Genomic DNA, 24,611 nt, shown 5'->3' on the forward strand with positions numbered 1-24,611 from the left:
GGTGAGGGAGACAGTGATGGGAGTTGAATGGGGGAAGTGGAGATTTGGCCAAGATAAGGACTTTGGCTTTTATTTAATTATGAATCCAAATCATTAAAGCTTTAACATAAATGAATTTGACACTGTTCACTTATATGGTGAAGGCCAAGTACGTTGTCCATTTGTTCACTTTTACCTCCCTCCTCTCCATTGTGGACACGCAATCTACCTACCTATGATTTTATTTTTATTACTTTCATTTGGGGCAGAAAAACTGAGGCTGGAGATCATCTGTTTCTCTCTCCAGGCCTGTAGCCAGACTTGAACCTGGTCTCCACTGCAGAATCTCAGACTGGGATCTCTTACCTCTCCAGGAGCTGCAGCCTGGTCCAGAGTCAGACTCCTGGTACTCCTTCTCGAACCCTTCTGAGTCCCGCTGGCCATCTCTCAGCCCCTTCTTCTCTCCCCAGTGCCTTTTCACCTACTGTTCCCTCTGCCCCCAATATCGGGGATACTCTTCCTTCGTGTCTTTCTTCACTGATGTCCTTCAGACCTCAGCTCAAACATCACTCCTCAGAGAGACACTTCCCTGCTCTCTCTAAATAGCCCTTCCTGTTCAATGCTCTCAGGGTTTAATGTTCTTCCTCTCACAGCTCTTATTACACCTGTATTCTCATGTTTATTTGTATGATTTTTTTTTTTTAATTAAGGCCTCTCTACTCCAACCAACTGCAAACTCTATCAGGATAGAGGCTATGTCTGTTTTTGCTCAACTTTCTATTCCAGGCACCAAAACAGTGCCTGGCATACACCTGGCACCCAGTAGGTACTTGAAGAGTAACTGAATGTCCTGGGCTTTTGTTTATCAAGCACCCAGTGGGCATTGGGTGGGACAGGCTGAGGGCTCTTCAGGAGTGGGTGTGGCCAGAGCCCTGGGCCTGCAGAGCCCCTGATGCTACACAAGGCTCTTTACACCAGTTAACTCCTTCCATTGTCGCGGCCACCACTAGGGTGGACGATTACCATTCCATCTGACCACTGAGAGAACTGAGGTACAGGAAGCGAGTGAGCTTCTGTAAGTGGGCCTGTAGTCAAACCTAGTCTTCCTGATTCCAGGGTCTATGCTCTTTCTGCTCTATCCCAACTGCCCCAACTGCCCCGGCCTGGGCAGTTTCAAATTCAGCTCTGACACTAATTTTCTGTGACCTTAGGCAAGTTTCTGCCCCTCTCTGAGTTTCAATTTTCCATATAGAAAATACAGAGGCTGGGATAGACAGAGGTCCTTTCCAGTTCTGAGATTTCATGGCTTAAGATTCTATGCTTCTAATTTCATAAAAGTTAAACAATGGGTACGAAAGTACTTAGCTCCATGCCAAGCACACAGCGGACACTTCACAAATGTTTATTTCCTCCCTGCCTTCATTCGTACCTCCAATTCCCTGTGTCAATGACTCTCTTTTTCACAGCCCTCCTTGAAATCACCTGTGCTGTCCTGGTTCTTCCAAGAGACCCAGAGCACTGCCTCCCCTCCCTTCAGGGAAACCAAGCCAGGCTCTGACATGGAAGTCTCCAGGCTGTGGTGTCCTCAGATGGCCATTCTAGCCGTGCTCCCCAGAGAGGCCCACGGTCTTCCTGCACCCCACTCCCTCCCGCTTCCTAAAGGGGTACTTTCATCTCCTTGATGTCCAGCACTGTGGGGAGAGAAGGAAGTGACAGGAATGGAATTCACACTCAGGACCTTCTAGAGGCCAGGGCCTAGACCAGGCTCTCTGCTGTGTTGTCTCATTTAACCCCTACAAAGAGCCATTGCTTACCCCATTGCACAAAAGGGAAGAAAGTAAGGCTCAAAGAGGTTAGGAAACTGTGCAAGATCACACATCCAGCAAGTAGCAAAAGCTGGGCTGTCACCCCTACCTGTCTAACCCTGAACTAAATCCCCTTTGCCAGCCCTAGGAGATGACTAAACCCAGGGAGTCACATGGCAACATCAGCTATTCCCTTGAAAGCATCTTTCCTTTTCATATTTATGGAATTGGATTTACAGCCCTAGCAACTTAAGTCCATTCATCCCTCTGGCCACCTCTTCTTTTCTCTCTTCCCTAACCCTCCAAAATACAAGACTGCAAAATTATCACAAATTGTGCCCAGTGCTTCTAAAAGAATGACATGGCTTTACCAACACACCAAAGAAATAAGGTCAAGAAGTTGACTCCAGCCAATGTAGAGGAAGGGGGCCTGATCTTCAATAAATACCCCCCTCCCCAGCTGGTGCTGAGAAGGAAGGGCAAGTCTTTCCTCCTCAGCTTACAGCTGCTCCCCCTGAGGACTTTCCAGAAGTCAGACTCAGGTAAGCGATCAATGTGAACATCACTGGGTACCCCCAGATACTATGAAGGCCCTAGACAGAGTTTCAGGAAAAATAGGGGAGGGATACTTTTTTTTTTTTTTCTAAAGGCTTCTCCTGAAAGCTATGCCCTTAAGGAGCATGAGGGTGGGTTGGGGGCTGGGGGTGGGGGATGGGAATGACATCAGCTCTGCCTGGATGGGAAACTCAGATGGGAGCAAAGCTCCCCGGCAGGACTTTTCTGGTGCCCACTGTCTTCCTCTTACCTTGTTCTGCCCTTGCCAGGGATGGAAAATGAGCCACCAGGGATGGAGGGCTTGGCCAACTCTTTGCCTAGAAAGGGCCTCATCTGAGGGCCAAAACACAAGGCTGCCCTCCAAGACCCCCAAAGTAGGTTACACTCCCTGTTTACGCTCTTGCTGGACTTCTCTATGGCTCTAACCATGGTTTCAGTAATCACCTACATAGCTCGAGTGCCCTCCTCCCCCATGGACTGGTCTAGTGGAAGCTGTATCTGCAGGACCTCTGCAGGATCTGGCATGTAGAAGGTGCTCAATAAAAATCTATCAGATGAAGACCTGGTTCGGGCTGATGGGACCTGGTGGAGGCCAAATCACCCCCCCCTCCCCTGCACTCCACACCAGGCCCCTGCACTGCATTAGACGGCAAAGCCTAAGTGAGCACAACCACTGACACACAGCAGGCACAGAATTCAGGTTTTTCAAACTTCTGCCAGACTCTGGAAACCATGCAGAGGGAACCATTCATGCCCTGGCAATGGGGTAGCATGGCAGGCCATCCTGCCCGCTTTCCATTGCTTAAACATGGTTGTCATAACTCTGTGAGCGAGTATAAGAGGAGGTGTGTATTTGTGTGAATGCTCTACTTTAAACTAATAAGAAACACAGAATCTTTGCCAACCAATTTTCTCCCCCACGTATTACATGCGAGGCACTGTGTAGGCGCTTTCATTTGTGTTTTTATAACGGGCATAACACATCCACATACATTAACTCATTTGGTCCTCTCTACAGCGCCGACAGGATGTATTATCACCGCCACTTTGCTGATGAGGAAAGTGGGGCCAGCTTTTAAGGTCATGCAGTAAACAAGCCTGAGGCAAGGCTCAAACCCAGCCCTTGGCTTGTTCTACACTGTCCTGCCTCAGTCGCCCTTCCTGCCGCACCACAATCACATTACCTGTGACCTCCCCAGGCCAGAGCCCTGGATCCACAGTGAACTATGCATGCACTGGAGCAGGGGGGCTGGGGTGGGCGGGAGATGGAGAGAGAAAGCAGCCAGGAATCCAGCAACTACTCCCTGAAACACGCAGCTCCCTAGAGGAGGCCGCATGCTGGGTTAGAAAGCCTGCCGATCCAGAATGCCACAGAACCAGCCCCGTGACTCTGGGCAAGTTCTCTCTCTTACCTACTCTGAGCTTCACTTTCTTTTTCAGGTCCATGGTGAGGACTAGATAGAGAGGTGGGAACCCCCAGCACATAGTGAAGGAGCCCCCAGTCTATGGTCTTGCACAGCTCCCCTAAAATCACAGGGTTCGGGGGAAAAATCCTTCTCCTCCCTTGATCTACAAGCTAGTTGTGGCAGCCCATCTCCTTCCTCCCTGAAAGAGTCCAGTTCCACCAGGCTCAGGCAGGGACGCTGGCACCACAGTTCTGTGCAAAAGAATGCCAGGGAAGTTCCCTTCTTCCTTGCCAGCAGCTAATGGCAGTCCCCAGAGTACAGCCTGGGAATGAAGTTCTCCTTCCATCTCCCCTTCCAAAGCCAATGGAGATGACTTTGAAGAGTATTCCAGGAGACCAGATGTCCAGCTTGGAAAGCGGCCTTCCTAGCAATCTGGAAGTCAGCAGTCCCCATCTCATTGCCACCAAGAGGCTCTCACAAGTTGGGGTGCCTTACCAATGAGAGCTATGCCAGTGCAAGGAACGAGTCACTTTCCCTGGGAACAGCCTCCAGGGAAGGCTGGGGAATCCCATCAAGCTCCTTGGCTTTCTTCCAGAACAAACACAAGTGAGGAGTGCCCCAGGGGACTACTGCCCCCCTTCGAGTCTGGCTCTCTCCTCCCAGAGCTGGAGGGTGGTGCTCCCAACGAGGTAGCAGGGCAAGACCACCACTTATATACACAGGCCCCAGGAGCACAGCAGACCTGAGCTCCCATATCACTGGGCTCTCCTGCTTGATTCCTGTCCCTATGGTCCCCCTGGAGACTAGAGAACTCAGAGGGCCTGCCAGCAGGAGCTCTTCCAGCCCCCGCATCCAAATAGGTGAGGCCCAACTGCTGCTATATCCACATCTTTCCATCTCCCTCAGCTCATCAGGGTTAGACAGGTCCTACCAAGAATGGGCTAAATGCCCCTGGGTGTCCCACCACCTTCCCCAGACACAGTGTGCCCAGAGGTCTGAACCACACACAGTTTAGCATTTATAGCCCAGAGAGTCATAAGTAGTAGACCCAGAAGGGGCCTTAAAGACAATCTCATCTAACTTCCTCGTTGTATAAAATGAGGATGCTAAGAGTCAAAGACATTAAAAGACATGTTAAAGGTCACACAGCTTGTCTTCAGTGTGATGTGCATTTGTCTGGGCTCTGCAGTAAGATTGTATAGCTCCTAGAGACTCCAGTGCAGCATGCTACTGGGCATTCATTAAATAGAGGGCTCAGGCCATGCTTGTTGACGGACAGATGAATCACCAGGGAGGGCTCAGGAGTGAGAACAAGCACCTGTCACCACGGGGCCCTGGGCATACCCTGGAGCCTCTCTGGGCCTCTCTCTGATCTGGAACTAGAACCACAGTCCACACACACAGCACGGCTTCCCCTGAGAAAGGGCAGGCACAACCCTGTACTTTCAAGGCTTAACACAGGCCTGGATATAGAGTAGTGATCGGTGACCATGTCAGAGTGCAGAAAGAAGAACCTCTGGGACTGGGGAGCTCACTCCTCCCCCCACCCCGTTCTACCACAGACCCACACTGCTACCCTGGAACTGGGGGGACTGGGCCCCTACACCCACTCGGAGTTAGCAGGCCCTACCATTAATGGGGTCAACGTCCCTTGGTGTCTGTCAGGATTGAAAGTCAGACGACCGTAGGTACGAGCCTCCATCCTCCACACCCCGGGCTTCGGGGGGCTGACAGCTTGGGCTGCACCACAGCTCTGCTGCCCCCACCCACTGCCATGACTACACTTCCGGGCCCCTAAATCGACCTCCACCCCTTGTGCTGGCCAGCCCCATCTGTAACTGCAGGCTTGTGGAAATAAAAATACAGATCTTCTTCTAGGCATTGGTTTCCATAACAGCTCATAGCTCTCCCCGGAGTCTACCAAACAAAGGTGTAGGTAACGGAGAGGATGGGTCCTGCTGGTTCCTTTAAAGAGATTCTCAGGAGAGGAGTAGGTGGAGCTCAGGGTAGAGCAGCCCTCAGCGCAGCAAGGCAATTGCTTTGTCTCCAAAAGACTAAAGAAAGGAGCGTTGCTGTAGAAGGTAGACCTGGACCCCCTATTCAATGTGAACAGGTGGAGACACCCACCACCTCTTCCTGGACCCCCCACTGTAGCTCTCTGAGCCCCAGCTCCCCTCATCTGTCAAATGACATAACAATGCCTATTCCACCTGCTTCCCAAAATTGAAAGGATTAAATGAGAGAGTGCCTGAGGATGGGCTTTATTAGGAAAGAATATTAAAAGGCACCATGAGCTTACCATGTGCCTAGCACTTTTAGATACTATGTTCTAGAGTCTTCACAGCACTCCTAAGTCCTCTGCATTATTATTATTATCCTAACGATATCTCCAAGAAAACTGAGGCTCAGAGAGCTTAAGTGATATACCCAAAGACACACAGATCAGTAGTAGTAGAACCAGGGTCAGAACCCAGAATCTGACTCCGAAGCTTGTGGTCCCTCTCCCAAGGCCACGTGGTCTCAACAAAGGAAGCAAATGTCGCCCTTGAGGAAGAAGCCAGTGAGTCTTCAGACTGAAAAGCTGCCCTCTTGGAGCCAACCGTTATTGCTAGGACCCGTCCATTTGCCCCAGGGGGGCCATCAGGCAAGTCAAAGCCAACTCCTTCTACTGTGTTGATATCCTACCACCCAGGGGCCAACCCTCCCTGTGTGTGCCTTTGCAGCTTGCTTGGTGGTGGTAGTGGTTTCAGTCATTGCCCAGTCACGAAGCAATCTGGTTGGTAGGAAACAGAATCATGGAACTTCGGGCTGAAGGGGACCTCTGAGAGCAAGGTCAAGCTCCTCATTGGATAAGTGAGGAAACTGATGCCCAGAGGTCAGCCACTTGTTGAAGGCCACAGAGCCAGTCAGTGGCCAGGTCTAGAGCAGAATCCACCACCCTGTGACTCCCAGTTCAAACCATTATCCTCTCCTCCATCCCAACCACTCTAACCGGGGCCAGCTTCCTAGGTCCTGAGAGGCCCAGGTGTGGCCCATAAACTCTGCTCCCTTAGCTTAGGAAGACCAGGGATGGTGGGTAGGAGAGTCGTGTTATAGTCAGGAATGGGATTAGTCAGTTTGCTTCAAGCACTGAGTCAGTTCTATGCATCGAGAAGTCAACAGGAACAGTCCTCTCAGAAACCCCCCACAGTCGCCAACACTGGGAGGCCCAGGGGGCACTGCTGGAGGCAGGGGTGGCCCACTCAACCCCCTGACATGCTGGGAAGGGGCTGACCTCCTCACTCTGGTTCAGGTGGGCCCCCAGCCATCCCTATGAGCCCTGTGGCCTGGAGAGTCTTGAGTCCCCTTCCAGCCCTGCTTGGCCAGAGCTCACCCCCCACTTCGGTACTGACGCTGCTGAGCGCTCACCTCCACTCTGTCCTCATTACTCGGCATCAGCCCCACAAAATGATTTGTGCCCATTTTCATGGCACCTCAGCGCAGCTGCATGTCATCTCTTACGTGTTTCTGGGTTGAGTTTGTCCACTGGCAAACTGCACAGGGTCTGGGTGTCTATTTCTACCACAGCCCTTGCTGGGGTCAGCACACAGCAGGCAGCACCAGGCCACAGTGTGACTGGCTGTTTGTCCAACATTCATTGATGGTGCCAGTGACCTGAGAAAGGCCCCAGGCCACAATCCCTGGGGGAAGTGAAAGGGAAGGGGAAGGGGGGAAGGGGGAGGCTGGGTAATCCACCAACTGGATCCCCCATCCAGAATAACCTGGGGAGGAAAAAGAACCTGATTGCGTCTCTGCCGTATGCCACACACTGCTAGGTACTTTACAGATGCTCTCTCCACAATTCTTTGAGCTTTATACTTTTATTTCTCTCTTTATAGGTGGAAAAGCTAGATCAAAAATGTTAGGCAATGTGTCTAATGTGTCTAAATTCTTGCAATTAGAAATGAGGCTCTCAATGTAGTTTTATCTGAGGCTAAGCCCATACTCTGCACTCTCTCCACGGCAGGCAAGCTCCAAGAAGACAGGGACTTCGTGGTCATACGTTTTCGTCCTGCTTGATTTTGCTGCTTGTAGCCTCAATGCCTAGAACTGTACCAGGCATACATAGGGGAGACATGCAACAAATATTTGCTGGACGGAGGAACAAAGGAATGAATGAAGACCATGCCGCCGCCTCTCCCCGGCAGGACAGGAAAAAGGGCTTGTGATGTCAGGTTCCTAGGCTCGATTTCCAGGAATTTTGGACAACTATCTGTTCCTTCTCTCCAACCAGAAAAGTACCCAATATATTAAAGTTCCTCCAAAGGCCACGTGGAGGATGAGTGGTTTTACTAGGCATGGGATAGGACTGGGAGTGGAAGCATAAGCTGAAACACAAAAGACTAGGTCCTAATGAGGTGGGGAATTTAAAAGCATTCTCAGTGCTCCGTGATCTGCTCATTCTGGGCCACTCTCTTGCCTCTCCCAATGGAGGGGGGGGGCCTCCCTCATCCCCCACTGGGTACCCCCACCGCCTGTACTGAGCTGTACTGAGCTGTACTGAAATTGGCCACATTCCTATTAAGCAGAGAAACTAGCAGTTACACCACCCACTCCAGCCCCATCCGAACCCTCAAAAGATCCTGCTCCGGGCCCCAGGGCCAGCTGCTTTTCTCCACATTCCAGCCAAAAATAATACGAGAACGAAGCTGTTTGGTGGAGACTTAATCTAATCTTCATTGCTTCAGTTTTAAAATATCCTGCCTGGTTTAGGGTTTCTTATTACACACAGGGATGTGTTTTTAGTGAGATAGGTCTTAGCAGAAATGGCCTTCTTGTAATTAGAAACCCAGTCAGGCAGGGCCTGCGGTGAGGCATCCAAGCCAAACAGCAGATCCCCCTCAAGACAACACGTTTGCAGCGAGCTCTTCCCAAGCTGCCAGAGGGCCTGCTTCTCCCTTACTCCTGGGGGCTCTGGAAGGAGAAAAAGCTTGAGCTCTGGTAGAAGGATGGTGCCTTCCAACCCGTAAGCGTTCCCTTAGCAAAACTGTTGCTCCTCCTACCTCCATCCTCTCACCCCTAGTCAGAACAGAGACTAAGATGTTGCTCAAGACCACTGGAGGAGGATATGCGGAGGAAAAAAATGACCCCAAGAAGTCCCTATGGATGAGGGGGGATTAAAGGCAAGCATTCCACAAGCCACGTCTCCAGTATCAGGGCTCGCACTGAAATATCAGGCATGGAAACAGGAGACTCCAAGTGCGGATACACTTTTGTATAAGTGCTGGGTGTAACTTCTTGGGCTCTCTGGCCCAGCCTCTGCTTTGATCTGCCAGCATGGAGACTGCTAAGTGAGGTTCAAGCTGCGGCTAGCTCCAGACCAGCGCCCATCCCCCGCCCCCCCCCACCCCCCAGGCCGACCAGATGTCACACACCAGTCCAGGCTCAGGCCTCTTCTTTTCCGCTGGCACAAAGGGAAAGGGGCTGAGTTTCTGATAAATCAGATTCTGTGTTTATCTGATGCCTGAAAGCTCTTCCAGGTAGCACCACCCGGGAGAAGCATGCTGGTCCCCCTCAACTTAACTTCCCCTCCTGATAAAGTGCAGGTGGATTGTGGAATCACAGCAGGCATTTTCAAATTCTAGGATGTAAAGAAAGGCAGGCGATCAGCCCCTTTGCCCGAGTCTCAGAACTCCTGAGAGTTGTGGGGAAAGGCTCTGGATTGGGCAAGGAAAGAAAACACAGAGAAGAATGTCATTTGGCTGCTCAGAAGCCTCTCTTCGTTTCCTTTATTATTTAGAGTGCGCCCAATGTGGGAGTCAGGGAGTCATGCAAGATTTGCCCCTCCTGTAGCCTAATGAGGAATCCGTGAGATGCATTCCACTTTACAGATGAAGAAACAGAGATCCGGAAGCTAGGTGACCCGCTGGAGTCATGTTGCCAGACAGTAACAGAGCATAAAACTGCCAGGCCCCCAAATTTCAGCTTAAACACTAGCTCAGCATGTTGACCTGCCAACCCTGATTATCTCCTTCCTCTCTTTCCCACCAGGTATTAGATTTAATTAAATTAGCAGATCCCCATTGCAACAAGCCTGGCCATGCAGCCTGGCCAGAACCCAGCCAGGGCAGCTACTCCCTCTAAATTCTGCTTCTCAATATAATTCAATCTTCAATAAGTCACAGATCGCATGTGAAGTGTTTTATACAAAGCATGGTGTGTTGGCTAGAACCAAGGCTGACGGTGGCTCGCGATGATTTCATTTTCCGTATAACTTCCTCTGCTTTTCCTCCGTGGCATCACTTCGCCCTCTCCATACTCTGATCTGCATTTTGTTTGATCCAGACACTTGGCTTCACATGCCGTCACCTCCAGCAATTGCATCACACATTTATATATATCTTACAGCATCACAGTCCTTATGCCACACAGCATAGGAAAAAGGAAAACTTATAACAGCATTTCTCACCTTCCTTGAACTAATTTAGAAAATGTGCTCTAAATTAAATAAATCAGGAACAAAAGTCTGAAATTGAAGATAGAATTTCGGGGGGGGGGCACTAAATAAATAACAAGGAAATCTTGCAACATGTTGGAAGCCTATAAATTTTATAGGTTGTTTCTTTAATAAAAACAAATTCAATTGCTAACAACACAGTTATTATTAAGCCGCTAACATTTAAAAATCTAATTTGGCCTGCTCTGCTGCTGTTTATGTTGCATTCACCCAGGGTAAGGAAGTCAGGTTGATGGGTTTGGTTTGGTTTCTGAACCAGGCTAATAGAGCCCCCTTTAAAACCCAGCCTTTTTGCTTTCTAGGCATGCCTTGGTCCCTAATGAGTTACAGTCCCAGGTTGAAGATGGACAGGGCAGACAGAAATTTAACACACACTCTGGTGCACCCATAAACATCAAGGCTGAGGGAGAGGAGGTATGTTTCCAGTTAAGTTAAAACTCCATGAATTCAAGATTCTCCACTCACAAGACAGTAATTCTCCTTATTTCATCACTAACTTACTTCAAATGTGTTTATACAATTTATTGCTACTGAACTTCCAGGCAACTGGTGTAGAGTTAATGAAACCCAGCTTGGAGAAGCTTTGGGCTTTGAACAACTAACCACAGTTTAAATGGTTATGACATGCGGTCAAAGCCACAGCCCAGCCCCACTGCAGTTTCTGTGTTAGGACCTAGTCAAAAACCTTGTCCTCTCACCTTTTGTGCCAAATAGATTGAAAAAGAGGAAAGCGCTGAAAAATAGCCTTCCATGTTTCTTCTCAAGGTTCCCAGCCTTTCTCCCTGACATTTTAACACATCTGTCTTACTAAATGCAGGGCAAAGCTCCTCCCCCCAGGCTCCAAGTAAATATTTTAGTTGCAGTTTGAATTGGCAGCCGGTTGAAATCCTGAAATCCAGTTTGAGTTTAATTGAACAGGGTCAGGCCTACATAAAGCAGTGTTGAGACAGGGGGTAAGGGGGAGGTATCCCGCAGCACTCCAAGTCTGACTCAGTGCAAGTCCAAAAGGCAGTTTCAGAAGGCACAGGTGACACACTGGACCGGAAAAGAAGTAAACTCGTCTTTCTGAATTACTTGGACATTGATTTTTTTTTTTTTTTTTTATTAATCCTCATTGTCACATGGCATCCTCCCCCAGGCTCTGTCCATGTGGGAACTCCAGGAGGCTCCCTCTTTTTAAACAGGCCCATTTTGGAAGAGTAAAGGGGAGGTACAGGCTTTGCCACTGCCGCACAATAAAAGCCCCTTTTGAAAGCAGCACTTTCATTAACTTAAAGCAATCTATAGACTTAAAAGCATGGAGCAGTAAACTCCCAGAAAGGATCATAAAACAGCCAGTCTCAAGTTGGGTACACTTCAGTGCAATTTGCACGAGGCATTTTACTGTGAGCGGTGGCCGGGCCCATCTCCCTCCAGTAACCCCCTGCCCCTTACTCGGAGCAGCTTCTCTTTCTCTGGGCTTTCATGCCTTTCGCGCTCACAAAGGGGAGGCGGTGACTGGGGAGTCTCCGTGGGGTCACGGCTCCCTCCCGCCCTCCGGCTCCCGGCGGGAGAGCTCTCGAATTCCAAGCCCGCAGGAAAACAGCCTCGGAGCTTGGCCGCCGGGCAGTCTCGAGGCCCGAGGCCGCTGCGGCCGCTCGTGGGTCGCGCGTCTTCTGAGTCCCGGAAGCGCGGTCCGGGTGCCCGCGCGAGGGGGGCCGGGGCTGCGGGGGGCCGGGCCGTGGGCTCCGGATTGCAAAAAAAAAAAAAAAAAAAAAGAAATTTCAAGTCTTCCTCTCGTCCAGCCCCTTTACACGTTTTGCTTCCCTGGCTGGCCAGAGGGAAAATAACCTCCCACCCGGGTCGGGACTTCTCTCCCACCAACGAGCTAGGCCTGAGCCGTGGGAGGGGAAGATGCGGTTGCGGGGTGCAGCTCGAGTGGGCGATCGCGAGTGCAGAGACAGGAGGCCCCTTCCCTTTCCCTAAGACCCCGAGCGAGAGGGCTAGGGGCTAGGGCTTTGCGTAAGAGATGCTTGAACACCATCGTTTGCTCGGCTTGGGGAGCGGAGGGTCACCCAGACCTGCCTCAAATGTGAAGCTTTTGGCTCCCACCCGCTGGGGAGCACTCGGAATCCGGAAAGTCAACACGCTGGCCAAGTCCCGAGACCAAGTGGGGTGGGGGTAGAGGACCCAGAGCGCCCCGTTTCGCGGGCTGGACACACGGGCGGCCGGCGGCCGGGCTCCCCGGCAGCGCCCGCGGGCGGAGGGCCGGACTCGGAGCCCTTCCCGCCCGGCCGCAGCCCGGCCTCCCCGCGCAGGCCGCGGTCCCTGCGGGCCGCCCGCGCCGCCCGCACGCCCGCGGCCCCCCAGGCTCGGTCCTCCGACCCACTCCGAGCCCTGCGGCGCGGCCCTGCCGCCCCGACCCAGAACGTCCCTCCGATTTGGCCGCTTCCCCGAACCCTTCTCCCGGGACCGGGTCCTGCGCGCCTCAAGTCCTCGGCTCCAGCCCCGCGCTCCCCGGGAGCAGCAGCAGCCCTCCGGGGCTCGCCTGCCTCGGCCGCGGCAACTACTTTCACCGCCCGCCTAAACGCCTCTCCCCCCACGGAGCGAGGGGGCCCGCTCGCGCGACCCTCCCCAAATTCCGATGGCCTCGATCCCAAGGAAAAGCCGCGATCCCGGGGCAAATACTAGGGACGCCCCCCGTCGCGCCGGTCCAGCCTCAGGTGCACCTCGGGCCCGCGGCTCCGACCGGAGCCCCCCGCTCGGGCCGGGCGCAGACTCGGCGCCCTTCAGTCCCGCTTCTGCGCAGCCTGACTCCCGCCACCCGAAGTCCGGCGTGGCCCTGAGTCCGGGCTGCTGCGCCCCCCGCCGCCGCCGCTCCCCGCCCGCGCCCCGGCGCTCGCCGTTCCCAGCCGGGGCCACCGGGAGGTCGGCTCCCTCGCCCAGAGCCCCGAAGGACCGCCCGCTTCCCCCGCCGCCGCCTCGGGCGCGGGAGTCCGGAGAGCCCCGCTCGCCCAGCCCCCAAGAACGCAAACTTCGCGCGGCCGACTCGGGACTCCGCTCCAGCCCCTCAGCGCCCGGCTCTGGGCGCTTCCCGTCCCCCCTTTTCCGAACTCGCGTCCCAGCCCTCAAGCCAGGAGGGCTCCCCCGTCCCCGACCTCGCCGCAGACCCCGCGGAGGGGCGAGGCCCCCAGCCGCGCGCCCCCGGCCCGCCCGCCCGCACAGCCCGCTCGGCCCGGCTCCCCGGGCGGGGAGGGACGCGGCCGCGGCTCCTGCGCTCCGGCCGCCCGCAGGCAGCTCCGGGCCGGGGGCGCCGAGCGAGGTCCCCACCGCGCCCGCGGGGCGCCCGGCCCGGCCCCGGCGGCTGCACCCGCGCTCCGGCCGCGCCGGTCCCCACTCCCGGGCCCCCGGCTCTCCCCGCCCGCGCGCTACGGCGTCTCGGGCCGCGGACAATGCGCGCCCGGCCGCGGGCCCGAGCGGGGCGAGGCGAGGCGAGGCGAGGCGAGGCGGCGGCGGCGGCGGCGGCGGCGGCGGCGGCGGCGGGGGCGGCGGGGGCGGCGGGGCTGCGCGCGGGCCGGGCCGGGGCTCGGGCCGGGGCTCGGGCGGGCCGCGCCGCTCCGGCCGCCTCCTTCCCGGGCCTCGGCGCCGCTCGCGCTGCTCCGCTCCGCGCTCTCCCGGCGCTTCCCCAGCTCCTCTGCACGCTCCCGCCGTCCCTCTCTGCTCGCTGCCTCCCTCCTCCCTGCTGCCTCCCTCTCTCCTCCCTGCTGCCTCCCTCTCTCCCTCTCTCCTCCTTGCCCTGTCGCAATGAATAATACTCTGGCTTGGGGACTGGAATAAAACACACGCGCTCTGAGGCAGCCGCCCGCAGCAGCAGCCGCCGCGCCGCCGCCGCCTGCAAAAGCGTCTCTGACATGGAAATGAATGACAGCTTACCTGATGCCAATCTTCATCAGACTGACACCGGCGTGACAACACAGCCTATACTTCCCAGCACTGCTCGGGACGTCAGCGGCACAGGGACCCGCCCCCCGAGCCCCCCCACCTCCCCTCGCCCCACTCCCGCTCGCTCCCCACCCCCCGCGCCCCCACCCACTCCGGGCCCGGCGCTCCCAGGCCCGCGCCGCAGCTGGAGTGTCTCCCTCTGCTGGAGGCTTCCCGGAGACGCGGAGACGGCGCGCGGGCCCGCTCCTGCCGGCGGGAGGCGGAGCGGCGCTGCGGAGGCGGCCGCGGACGGCGAGCCCGCCGCTGACCCCGGCGCGCCCAGGCGCCCTCGGAACCGGGCCGCGCCCCCCTCCCCCCTCCCCCACCCCCCACCCCCACCCCCACCCCGCGCCGCGCCCTCCGCGCCCTCCTCGCTCCGCGCTCCGCGAACACGGCCTCCTGGGCTCCGCGGCTGGCGGGGCGGAGGGGCGGAGGGGCTTTCCGCGCACCCCGAGACAACTCCCCCGAAATCAGGAAACTTAAAGCTGGCGAGGGAGCCTCCCCTCCACCACCACTCCTTCCCCCCACCCCCCACCCTATTCCTGCCTGATGGCCTCATTTTTATGATTGCATTTGAATAATTCTCATTACCCTGGCCCCAGAAAAGGTGCTCGGATGACACTCTGGTTAGTTATTCCTATTCTCAAGAGCTTTTTCTGCTGTGGGCTTCCCGGGGCGTTCGGCTCACCGAGGGGGAGACTGTAACGGGGTGGGGCAGTGGGAGAGATAAAAGGGTGTAGAGGCTTTGTCAGTAAATCACCTCTTTGCAGATGCCTGGCAAGCCTATTCTAAGCCACTGCTATTTTCATTCTAAAAAGTACCGGAGTTCTGGGGGTCCGGGTGGTGTAATATAAAGGGAGCGACCAGCTGGGCTGTTTCAGCCTGGGCCTGCTAGGGTGGCTTCCATCCACTTCAAGGAAGAAATCCGAATTGGCGCCCGGCCCTCTAAGAAGACCCGTGCAAGGATTTATGGTCATACATGTATGTGCTTTCTTTCAATCCGCAAAGATTACAGTCCTACTAAGTGCCAGGCTTAGGCACCCAGCCACCTGGGTGCAGGACTTAGCACATGGCCCTCTGCATAAAGGGGCCCCCTTGACATTTGCTCCTTGCTGCCCTTAGAGGAGCTGGTTCAGCCACAGTCAGGCAGCGATTGATCCTCTGACCCCAGAGCAGGCAGGGGGCCTGGATAAAGCCTAGACAAAGACAGTGATGTAAGCAAGGGAAGCAGAAAGTGAAACCCAAGCAGGCCAGGTTTTCAGTAAAGAATCTGACCCAAGAAGTTGAAGGCTGCCCCATCAGTCTTTGCAGGCCTCTGGGTCACTCCTCATCTGCCTCCATCGTGGGCAAGGACGAGAGCTATTAGCGTTCCATGGCTCGGAAGAGGCAGTTGAGACCTGTTCTGCCTCACGTCCCAGATACACTAAATACTGCTTGTCCAGGTCTTCCCAGTCCCTCCCCAAATTCAACCTCCAAAGTTGCTTGTGGAAGAAAGTCTTCACCCAGAGCCCCCTTTATGGATGGAGTTGAATCCTCTCACCTTCACGTAGAACCTCCAAAGACTTCACTAGGTGGATTTATGTCACCCCAGCCTCTGATCTGTGGTCAGAGACTCTGGCTGCTGACAGCATAATCGCTATTATATATTATACATTGTATAATAATATAATAATAATGAATGCACTTGCCCTTTTTATGTAGTACAGAAGTGGCCAGATTCTCCAACCCAGAGGCTGGAGGTCAGGCTGCCATAAACTCTCAGAGGGAAGCCCTCTTCAGATATGGGAGGGGGAGGGGAGATCCATTTGCCCCCCCGCCCGCCCGGGGCCCCTGGAGGGAAGGCTTTCTCTCTTTCTCAGGGCTCATAGTGAGTTGCTGTAGCCTGTAGAGTCAGAGGGGAGAATCAGGCTGAATGTAAATACTTAACCCCATCAGAGAGGTGTCAGTGAGCCATAAATAGTACTGCAGGCAATAGCCATGCATCACCGATTCACATTTGTCACACCCCTCATTTTCTGAGATCTAGTTCTGTGCCCAACTCTTTCTTGATACAGGAGATCCATTGCCATGAGCTGTTAATTTTTGGAGTCTTTTAAAGTACCGTGATTTCTACTAATACCCTTTTGATGCCTTAAACTGCACATTGTAATTTAAAATAAATGTATCTTGCTTTAACTACATTTGTAATTTGCAAAAGCTTAAAAAATGATTACCTAAATGTAACCATCCCTCCAAAATCATTCAAAGCAAATATTTGTCCTGTACCCACTGGAAGAAAGCTCAGCTGTGTGCACCAAGCTAAGGAGCAGAAGCAAAGAAATTCAAGTTACAGTTCCTGTCCTCAAGGAGCTTTCATTCTAGTTGAAGAAGGCAGAGCACCACTATATAAAGCATTAAACGATAATAATATAAGAATCCAACAGACAACACAAGCTAGTAAATATCTACTGTGAACACATGAATCGCCAATATGTCAAATTCCAGGAGTTCCATATCTAAATGTTGGCTCTGTCAGTGATCAGAGAAGGGACAGAGTGGAAATTAAGTCTGTAGAATTCACTTTACATACTCTACAGTCTCTCCCAAATCATCCTTCTGAGGATGAAGAAGAAGATGGAGCGGGGCACACATGTCATGTAAGTCACTAACACCTCAACATTATGACCAAACAGGAGTCCCTACCCATCCCAGCCATCACTCTTAAACACCGGAGTTCCTACGGTATGGTTCTGGGCCCTTTTCTCACTCTTGTCTGCACGTGATTCGTCTTTAGGATAAGCAATTCACACCAGCCCAGATTGTCTCCTATGAGCTGTGGATATGTATAATCAATGGCCTGAGTCCTGTCATTATCAGCCTGTGAATAAAATTTAAGCTTATCTGTATGCATCTGCTCAGGCCACCATAACAAAGTACCACAGGGCCAGCGGCCCAAACAACACTTATTTTTCCATAGTTCTGGAGACTAGGAGTCCAAGATCAAGGTACCAGCAGGATTGGTTCCTGGTGAGACCTCTCTTCCTGGCGTACAGATGGCACCTTCTTGCTGTGTCCTTACATGGCCTTCCTCTGTGTGCACCAGAGGGGGAGAGAGATTTCTGATGTCTTTCTCTTCTTATAAGCACACCATTCGTATTGGATTAGAGAACCCCTTCTTAGGACTTGTGTTACCTCCTTAAAGCCCCTATCTCCAAATATAATCACACTGGGAGTTAGAGCTTCACCACAGTTGAAGCTCTAACTGTGTGAACTTAGGGGAGGACATAATTCAGTCCGTAACACTGTCCACATACCAGTTCCCTCTATTCTCAATTATTTATTTTTTTTTGATGAATCTCGATTGTGAGTTCTTTAAGGATGGGGACAATACCTACTTCATCTTAGAATCCTTAGAACCTTGATAAAGTGCTTAGTCCTGAAAACATTAAAGAAATACTTATCAAATTGAATTGGATGGAACTTATTTCTCCATCATTGCCCCAGCCCAGCTGAGGGACTTACCACCAGTCACCTGGAATATGAATATTTTGATGATTTCCTAATTGCTCTAATGCCACCAATATCCCCAATACTTCCTACATGCTATCACCAGAGTGTTCTTCCTAAAACAATTTTTCTCCTCAGGAAACCACTGTCTATAAGATTTAGCCTCAAATGTGTATTGGACTTTATGATAAAAAGAAGGGATTTGAAAGCCACCCTCCTTAGCATGGCATTCAAATTTTACTTCCTCATCTGGCCCTGGTCTACCTTTCAGTTAATCTCCTGCACCCCCACCTACGCCTCCCCATCACCACCTTCCATGGTTCCCAGGGTTAGCCCACGGACTTCCTGCATAGGTTCCTTGTGGAACTTCTTTATAGTTCTGGGTTCCTGGTTGAATCCTGGAGAAAGTTCATCTGGATAAGGGCCTAGGAATCTGTTTTAAAAGCTGCTGCATGAGGAGAATGAGAAGACAAGCTGCAGAATGGGAAAAAATACTTGTAAAAGACACATCTGATAAAGGCCTGTTATCCAAGAAATATAGAGAACACTTAAAATTCAACATTAAATAAATGAACAACCCAATAAAAACAGGGAAAAGATCTGAACAGACAACTCACCAAAGATATAGAGATGGCAAGTAAGCATATGAAGAGATGCTCAGCATTATTTGTCATTAGGGAATTGCAAATTGAAGCAATAAGGTATCACTAACACCTATTAGAATGACCAACATCCAAAACTCCAACAACACCAAATGTTGATGAAGATGTGGAGCAACAGGATGACTCACTCATTGCTGGTGGGAGGACAAAATGATACGGCTACTTTGGAAGACACTGTAGCAGTTACTTAAAAAACTTAATATACTCTTACCATATGATCCAGCAATTGTACTCCTTGGTATTTACCCAAATTTAAAACTCATGTCCACATAAAAACCTGCACACAGATGCTTAGAGCAGCTTTATTCATAATTACCAAATCTTGGAAGCAACCAAGGTATCCTTCAGTAGGTGAATGGGATAAATAAACAACGGTACATCCAGACAATGGAATATTATTTATCACTAAAAAGAAATGAGCTACAAACTATGAGAAGACATAGTAGAACTTTATTTTTTTTCATAGTGGAACTTTAAATGTATATCACTCAGTGAAAGAAGCCAATCTGAAAAGGCTGTATAATGTATGACCAACTATGTGACATTCCATAAAAAGCAAAACTACAGAAGTAGTAAAAGGATCAGTGGCTGCCATGGTTGTGGGGCAGGGGAGGGGTAAAATGGCAGAGCACAGCAGGTTTTTAAGGGAGCAAGGCACTCTGTATGATACTATAATGGTGGATATGTGTCCTTAGACATTTGTCCAAATCCGCAGGATATACAGCGCCAAGAGTGAACTCTCCTGTAAACTGTGAACTATGGGTAATGATGTGCTGATAAAGGCTTGTCCATTATAACAAATATTCCACACTGGTGGGGTATGTTGATGGTAGTGGGAGAGGCTGTGGATGGTGGTGGGGAACGGAGGACAGGAAGTACAAAGGAAATCTCTGTAATTTCTGCTAACTTTGCTGTGAACCAAATATCACTCTAAAAAATAAAGTTTATTAATAAAAAAAAAAAGAAAAGAAAAACCCACTTCTAGCCAGCCCTGGTGAAGCCAGGATAATCAGGGCCCTTTCGGCCCTCCCTGCACTTGCTCACGCTTTTCTCTCAGTCTTGACTTTTAATTCCCCCTTCCCCCTACCCACCAAAATCCCATGTGCTGTTAAGACTTAGCTGAAATACCATCTCTTTTCAAAACCTCCTTGCCCCTACTGCCCCCACCCCACCTCTAGCAGAGAACACCAGCTTTGGAGTCACATGGACCTGGCTCCAATCTTCACCCTGTCACAAGATAGGCACATATCTGGGAAGTCACGGATACTCTCCAAGTCTCAGCTTCTGCCTTTATGAAATGAGGATGATAATAGTATCCAGCTCATGAGCCCATGGAGATTAGATAAAATAATGAAGGCAGAGCTCAGCACAGTCCCTGGCACATGGGAGGCTCTCTAACAAATGGAGCCATTAGATTTAATAGCCCTTACCCAGGGCCTCCGCAGTACTTGCCTGCGCCTTTATTATAGTGCTTATTTAATTGGCCTGAGGAAGGGAGATATTGTGTACTGAGAATGCTGTGACAGGCTCTGAGGGCTGGAAACACAGATAATGGGAGCAATGAAAGAGAGGAAGGGGGTGCTTACTCTTCTCCTAAGGCCTCCTTCCTGACCCTGAAACCAGGTGGGGCTGGGGTACTGGGGGGGGCAGGGCCAAGTGAGGAAGATTCTGTTTCTGATGAAATGCATCAGGGCACACCCCTTAGAGCCGGGCTGGGGGGATCTGCACATTGCAAAAATGCATCTCCTAAAAGGTGGGGCTGCAGGATTCCACTCTGAGCTGGAAGTTGGGATGTCTAGGCTCCTTGCCCATATCTGATTCACTTTTTTGACCCTGAGAAAGCCTCTGTCTCTACTCCCCCATTTCACTCCCATCCTCTGGAGCATGGGGGGATGCCACCTGTCTTCTGGGCACATGATAGACAATTAATTGGGTCGTGTCTCTAACCGGCTTCTCTAATATAGGAGCAATACGGTCCCCAAAGCCTTTCAAAAAAAAACTCCATCTTTCTTCTGGTAGTGATGTACATATTGGAAGTTTCTTCAAGCATTGGCTGCCTCTCTCTCTCTCTCTCTCTCTCTCTCTCAAGGTTGCTACCCAGCCCTAACTCCAGATGAGAGGCTCTGTGGGAAGCAGGAAGGGAAAGAGAAGAGTTTTAAGTGATTTTGCAGCTCTTTCCAGTTTCTAGCAAGAGGTGGGCAGTATCACAGCCAGTTTGACGAAACTGAGAAAGAGGAATACTGAGAAAGAGAATATTTAGACTGTAAAATGCTATGATGATTTCCAAAAAGAGCCACTTGTGGGAAATGGCATCCCAAGAGTTTGGCCACAAAAATTTGAGAAGGAAGGTACAAACCTGTGCCATCCAACACACAGTGGCCACTAGCCACGAGCAGCTACGAAGCACTTGAAATGCAGCTGATCCAAACTGAGATGTGTAATCATAGATTTAGAAGACTTAGTATAAAAAAAAGAATGTAAAATAGTTCATTAATAATTATTTTATATGTATTAGATGTTGAATTGATAATCTTTTGGACACATTGAATTAAATTAAAATAGGCTATTAAAAACCCTTTCACCTATTTCTTTTACCTTTTTTTAGTGGGATTGTCAAAAAATTGTAAATTAATATGTGACTTGCATTGTTGTTATTGAAGCCTCTCCTCTGGACTTCATTTTTATCTTGATAAAAACTATGTTTGGATGCTGAAATTTTTACCATTTATCAGGTAACACTCTGGCTCACCAGTTCTTCCAACTACTCTGCTTCCCAGCACCACCACATGGGATCAGCTTAGGGGTGACAGAGTGAGGGGAGGACAGCAGGACAGTCAGCGCCTCTTCCCTCAGACTTCCCTCAGAAGTTGCAAGGACCACCCCTCCTCCATCCACAGGGTTATGTGGAGTTTTGAAATGTCTACTCTCTCCAAAACAAAGACCTCTTCTCCTTGAAGACCTGTACTGAACCCTCGTCCCCCATCTCCTTTGGCCACCTCATCACCTTCACAGTTGTCACGCCTGCCATCACCACGCTTTCCCTTGGCTCTATTCCCATTTTCACCACCTCACCATTACCTCCTCACGGAATTGCCTGGCCTTCTGCTCATACCCTGGACCATCTCCTCCCTGTCTCCAGGGATGAACTCTAACAGCATTTGTTGCCTCTGATGCTGCGTCCAACCTCTAAGCTTCCCTGAGCTGAGGATTTTGCATGGCCACGCTCTCAACTTCATTCTGGCAGCCAGACCTACAGCAGCCAGGCTGCTGGGCTCAGAGAACTGAGCAACAACCCTGGAAAGGGGTGAGGCCTCCTTGTGAGAAGAGGCCAGTCCTGTCTTACCATGTTGCAGGGGGAGGGTGAGAAAAGAGTGACCAAATGAAGGAACAAGATACTCAACTTAGCCAGCACAGGGAGCATGGTTAGTCTAGCAAGGAAGATTAAAACAAAGAAGCAACAATAATAACAGCTAATATGTATTGATGATTTGCTCAGTGCCAGACTCCGAGCTAAGTGCTCAAGATGCCCTGCCTAATCACATTCCCATGGTGTCCCCATGAGGCTGAGATAAGGGGAGTAATTTGTCACCAAGTAACAAGTGTGTGGACTCAGGCAGGCTGCCTCCAGGACCCATACCTGGAACCACTTGGAACCACTATGCTGCACTGCTTCCTCATAAACATCAAAGTTCTCACCCTCATTCATTTGTTCATTCTCTGATTCACTCATTCAGCATGCATACACGGATAGCCTCTAAAAGATGTTCCAGCTCATGGACTCCTATTCAGCATGTAGGCTGGCCAGGCACCTGCTAGGCCCTTGGGCTATAAATGTGAGGAAAGCACAATCCCTGAACTCAGAGATCGCAGGTTTTCAGCAACCAAGGGAGGTGTAGGAAAGTCTAATTCTGTCTTCAGATCACACTGTTTTACAGGCAGAGAAACTGAGACTGGACAGGAGGGGGAAGGATAGGGTCAAGCTCAAACCTCTCCTTCCTTAATAGGGCAAAGAAGAGTCAGCTTGCATTGTCTAACCAAACCAGGGATTGTCATCCAGCTCCACCCTTCCCTGGAGGTTTTACAAACACACTGTGTCACTTCTTGGCTACAGGTCCTCTTGACAGACTCAGCATGTCTTCTTCTGCCTGCGTCCCCATTGGCTGCTATCACAATGCATAGTGGGAGTGTCAATACTCAAGTCAAAACTCATCCATTCCAGAAACTCTACTTAATTCAGGACACTCATGTCCTGTATCCTTCTGAATTTGTGGGCTCACATTTCCACTATAGTAGTATGCACTTGAATGCTACTTTGTACATGTTCTTAAATTTCAAATATGTATGCATTAGCTCCCCAACTAGATTTTGAGCTTCTTAAAGGCAAAGACTACTTGTTGTGGTTGTCTTTTATATATATCTTACCTTTCCAATCTCCAAGCATTTGGAAGCAACCTCAGAGTATGTGAATAGCCTAATAAATACTGATGATCAACCGTGCACGGACATAACTTTGTGTGTCTGTCTGTCTGAATCAGTATGTATAGCAGGGATGTTTGTGTGTACAAGTATCAGTGTAAGTATGTGTGGATGAATTCTCCAGCTATTGCAGTCATGGAAGCTTAGACACACAGCAGCACAATCTGTCAGTTTCCAGACGTTATCTCTCATGATAATTTCCTGCCAAATCTTTGAGTTGCAATTAAGAAAGTAGATAATTTGAAACATTTTCCTCTGCATGTTGAGATGGATTATAATCCTAATTTGATAAAGACTCTTAATGACTCATTAGCCACCCTTGGCTTCTCCTCAGGTCATCCAACTTCCCAGGCACAGGGAGGCAGCAATGCTCAGGCCATTACATGTTATTGCTTCAGCAGCACTAAAACCAAGACACAACAAAGCCACAACAGCACACCACAGTGCCACAGCCCTTGAATTCTCTTTTCTTCAGCTCCTAGATTTGGGCGTTGGATTTTCTTTTCCTGGCGTTGAACAAAGCCTCTAATTTCTTGATAACCAAAATGCTCTCCCTGGGGTCTTGGCACACTGCCCAAGGTGGCATGTACAATGTACTGTAGCCTTCCCTCTGCATAGTGGCAGAGGAAGACTGTTCTCAAATCTCCAGCCTCTATCCCCATAATAATTTGTTTCCTAGGAAGTGATTCCCCAAGTCCAAAGGGTAGGATTCCCGGGAGCAAGGACTATTTCAGGTTGTTTACAGATGATAACCACATAAAAGCCCCCTTTCTACTTTGGCTGACCAGGGATCAGAAAGCACCAAAGGTCTTTTGGGAGGTTACCCCATCCATTTATTTCCTTCTCTCCTGGCAGAGTGACACCTCTTCCAGCCAAGGTGTAAATAATTAAATTCTTCACAGGGCCATGGTTTCTTCCCTTGGGTTGCCCAGTCTAGAATTGAAGAACCCTGACTCTCAGAAAGTTCTTCCTCATACATGGACTCATGTGGATATGTATGCAGCATACATGGACACACACACATGTCACAGATGTTCCTGTAGGATCCACATCCACACAACCACAGCAGCACAGAGACAGCATGGATATGTATGCAAGGACTTTGAACAGTCCTTGATCCTGAGATCTGATAGGAGAGTAAGGAGGAGAGGGAGGCTTAGTCAACCAGCAAACATCTTTGTTGCATGCCTACTACGTGCCAGGCACTGTGCTGGGGAACAATGTGGCCAAAGAGAATGGAGACGCTGGGGGTGATCAAACAAAGTCAGACCAGTGGTTGCTGCCCTCAGATTTGTAGCAGGTGGGGGTGGCATCTGTAGTCCCCATCAGACTTCTGAGCTCAAATTCCCTTCCCATCCCTCCCCCATGTGTGTTCTTACTCCTGTCCCCACTCTCTCTATCCCTGATGTCTACAGGGTAGGCTTGGGTGAGATAAAAAGCTTCCACTCCCCCACCCCTCTCCCCCCTTGCACATTTGATCAATGTGACAAATGCTTTCTGGGCAGGACCCCTGAGGCTGTCTTCGCTGCCACCCACCCCTCCTTCCTTCCCAATGAGTCCAGGGAGATCTGAGCAGAGGGGTGATGGATAGCCCTGTCTTATTGTTCCAGACTCCAAATCCAACAGGGGCCTGGGAGAGCTGTATAAATCAGAGCCTGGGCTGGGCTCTCACCAGCGTGAGGGCTCAACAAGAGGAATGGAAGGCGAAGGACCATAAAACTGTCTGTGGGCTAAGTCGTTTCATTTCAAGTCAGGGCCAGGGAGAGAAAATGTTTGGTTCTTGGGA

The 24,611-nt window shown here is 51.0% G+C and overlaps 1 protein-coding gene across 2 annotated transcripts in view; it reads right to left on the reverse strand.

Annotated features, from left to right (window-relative positions):
* Window positions 1-14,289, reverse strand: part of PKNOX2 (PBX/knotted 1 homeobox 2) — a 258,068-nt gene extending 243,779 nt beyond the window's left edge. For both annotated transcript variants that reach the window (XM_041771394.1, XM_041771395.1), the window contains exon 1: window positions 14,154-14,289. The gene's annotated coding sequence lies outside the window, so the exon portion shown is untranslated. The remainder of the gene's footprint in view (window positions 1-14,153) is intronic.
* Between the last annotated feature and the right edge of the window lie 10,322 nt (window positions 14,290-24,611).

The sequence above is a fragment of the Vulpes lagopus genome, chromosome 10 (assembly GCF_018345385.1).
Source record: "Vulpes lagopus strain Blue_001 chromosome 10, ASM1834538v1, whole genome shotgun sequence".
Taxonomy (NCBI): Eukaryota; Metazoa; Chordata; class Mammalia; order Carnivora; family Canidae; genus Vulpes; species Vulpes lagopus.